Source organism: Amblyomma maculatum, chromosome 11, assembly GCF_055883805.1.
Source record: "Amblyomma maculatum isolate TAMU_Amacu chromosome 11, ASM5588380v1, whole genome shotgun sequence".
Lineage (NCBI taxonomy): Eukaryota > Metazoa > Arthropoda > Arachnida > Ixodida > Ixodidae > Amblyomma > Amblyomma maculatum.
The window spans coordinates 116,201,471-116,205,043 of NC_139354.1; the positions used below are offsets into that span (position 1 = coordinate 116,201,471).

Genomic DNA, 3,573 nt, shown 5'->3' on the forward strand with positions numbered 1-3,573 from the left:
CAACTTGCCGTTGCACGCACTGCAGCAGGTAAGCAGTGGTGACATTTGTCACACCTTTTATTGCGAAAGCATACTACTCGCACTTTCAAGTCTTCGCGTGACCCGGCCGCAGTTACGTCTTACCCACGTGACGCTGTGACGTCACACCCCACGTGACACACGGGCTGGCAGTAGCTGCCAACTTGGGTCTCTAATTTCACATGGGACGGTTATGTCAGAATCAGCCTGCTAGGATCCTGGCATTCACGTTACCCCTATAGGCCACTAAGGCACGTTCATATGGGTCGGTTAAAGCGGGGCTTTATATGGGGGCTGAGGAAGAAGAAAAAGAGAAGAAGAACGCTCGGTCACCCGTAGCTAATACTTTCGCTCAATATTTGGTTCAGCAGCGTTGAACCCTTGTAATTTTTTTCAAATCGCAATGCATGCACCCTACTGAGAATTTGTAGAGCACTGAGAATTGGCACAGTCTTTGTTTTGGTATTTGTAATGATGTTGCTTGCACAGAGCATTAACTTTAACCATTATCATAAGAGTTGTGAATTAGTTGTGAAATATTGTTTTTATTTATTTATAAGATGCCTTTAGCTGGCCAAGCATTTATTGTATTCATACTCGCATGTTACTGTGCACAGCTACAGCTATTCATTATGAAATAATAATGAACTAGATACTGGGAGAAATGTATGACATATATACAATTCAAGTCACCATTTTCTCAAGACTAGCACATGGAATTCCCTCGAGCACAGCTCCGCATCAAAGCGTGAATTAAGTCCGTGAGCCACCAAAAGGCAGCAAGGTCAGAAAACACATCTGTGTGGCATGCAGATTTACCACCAGGCATTTTTATGCTTTACGGCTACATGTCCGGGAGGTGCACATGAACAAGGTCGCTTTGGTATGCTCAAAGTGCAGGAAGAAGTTTCTATACATGCCACAATACAAATCGCATACTGACAGTAAATTCACTATCTAAAAGCAATGATTACTGCTTTATAAGTAGTCGTGAAAAGGAATCTAATGTGCCCATGGCTCGACAGGAGTCCTCAGTTGCTGCAACTGAAAAAAAAGCAATACTTTGTTAAGTGCTGCGTCATGCTATGGAGACTGTGATGTGGAAAGTTTTGCGGGGTATTCTCACAAAACTCTCATGCCTGGCAAGGCAGCTCGTGTCACAATAGCGCTGTGCAATAGGTGGAGTCGATGCGCTTGTTGCGGCAGTAGCAGATATTTTAGCAACTGCTAGAACACCCATTGATGTGTCTGCTTTTGAAAATGACCGAGCAAGAAGTCCTTGTACACCTCTCAGAGAATTTACGTTCCTGAAGAGGAAGTAAAGCTTGAACATGATGAATGAGCATATTTTGTGCCACTGAAGGGATTGATTGATAATTTGCTACATCATCCAACCTTTGCCTGCCTCTTGCAGTCTGCACTGTACACATCAAGCAATGGGTTGCTTAAAGAATTCACTGACAATACACGATTTCAAATGCACCCAGTTGCAAGGTCTCAAAATAAAAACAGTATGTAATGCTTCTGTACTGAGATGATATTGAATTGGCCAATCCACTATACATGAAAAGAGCGCTGAGGCAAGCTAACTGTGTTTTATGTTTTTTTTTGTGGACCTACTACCATCAGACAGGTCCAACGTAGCCAACGTATTCTTGCTTGTAGTAGAGAAAGCAAATGCTCTTAAATCATTAGAAGTGAAACGTGTGCTCCTTCAAGACTTCATTTCCACCTTAAATGAACTTTACAGTGGCTGCATTCTGAAAACTGTCTTTGGTGAACAAGTGTTTTATGGTTGTTTTTTACTTGCCTACATTGGAGATTCACTGGCATTCTACAATATAGCAGGCTTTAAGGAAAACTTCAGCAAGAATGTACGCTTAGCATGCCGGACTTGCAAAGTTCCCACAGTTGAATATCATAACTTGCACTATGAAATCCAATGCCCACTACGTACACAGCGAAAATATGAGCAGGAACTATTCACACTTAATGCAGGAACTTCAAAAAAGGACCGTGCTGAACTGTCGGCACAATGCGGCATTAAGTCCAACTCGGTTCTTACTGAAATGGCTAATTTCTTTATACTCACAGACTTGCTATATGACCCCATGCACAGTTTGCGAGAGTCGATCATTCCTCTGGAGTTGTCACTGTTTAGTAAGTTTATTGTAAGGGAGGAAGCATGGATGAGTTTAAGCCAACTTAACACTGCCCTGTCTCAGTTCTGCTTTCATAGACAAGTGAGTAAGAGTGATTACCCTCCAAGATTTTAGTCTGACTTAAGCTTTCTTTGTGCGGCTCTCTTTTTATTGATGAATGTATGCCTGAAGAGGCTGTGCAAGAGCCCCTTTGTGAATGTTTTAGGCTCCTGTGCATCATCACACAGCTGTTAATTTATCCTGTTATTTCCCCAGACGCACTTGGGGACATTGAGTGCATGGTAGCCCACCATATTGAACTTTTTGTGCAGCTGTATGGTTCCAACTTATTTAAACCTAAGTTGCACATGCTGGTGCGTATGGTGTCTCAAACACGGCGCTTCGGTTTTTCCAATCCTCACCGGACAATGAGGTTTGAAAGTAAAAATGCTCTTCCGAAGTCGAAAAAATTCTGGAATTTCAATAATATTCCATTATCTGTAGCCAATTACTTTAAGATGAAAATGTCCAGTGACCTGTGGATAGGACCAGGGCAGCCTAATATGAGCTATGCACAGAGAAGCGCTAAATCAGATGTAGGTGCACCAGTGTGCCTATCATGTGTTTTTTTTTGCCTTGTGGACTGCATCCCTCTGCTGTTGGCTTAACAGCTATATGCGTTCAGCCTTTGTCTCTGGTGTCAGAATCTCAAATTCTGATGTGTGCTTGTGTTTGAACAAAATGGCCTTCGAATTTTTAGTACAGTAGAAACAATTGTACTTTGGGAAGGAAAAATTTTCGTCACTCATCTGATCTTGGCCAAAGGTAGTTATTCACAATGAGTGAATGCATTTGTACTTATGGAGACACCGCATAATGTCATCAAACCTGAACTCCTTTTGTATTCCTGGCCATTGTATACTTATGCAAGAGATGACTGTTTGTATGCTATTACAAAATGTTTTCATGAGTCATACTTGTTGTAATGTTGGTGGCTTTCGAATGTTTTATTCCTGATGTTGCTTACTGAAAGCAAAAAAGATCTTGTGTGTGGTATTGCAGATTTTCATTGAATAAATACTAGTTTGTTTCCTTTTAGGAATTCTGAGACTCGCTCCATGCAAATATGCCAGAATTCTCCGAGTGTGTTCAACCAATCCTGCAAGGGATAGCTCTTTCGGACAGGTCAGAAAAAAAGCCGTCACGGCAGCTTTGGGTAAAAATGGCCCTGTTCCTGGAGTAAGTTTTTCTTGTTCTTCGCTGAATGTAGTGCACCTTGCTGATATACCGAGTGATCAGCGAACACTTTCAATATATCCTTGAAAAACATTTGGAACACAAAAAAGTATTGAAGCATAAGAGCAATTGACAAATAGACATGTTGAAGGCAATTGCAATAAAGGATTAATTTGTA

The 3,573-nt window shown here is 41.5% G+C and overlaps 1 pseudogene; it reads left to right on the forward strand.

Moving 5' to 3' along the window:
* Window positions 1-1,495: 1,495 nt before the first annotated feature.
* LOC146174797 (uncharacterized) lies at window positions 1,496-3,145 on the forward strand (annotated as a pseudogene).
* Window positions 3,146-3,573: the final 428 nt, after the last annotated feature.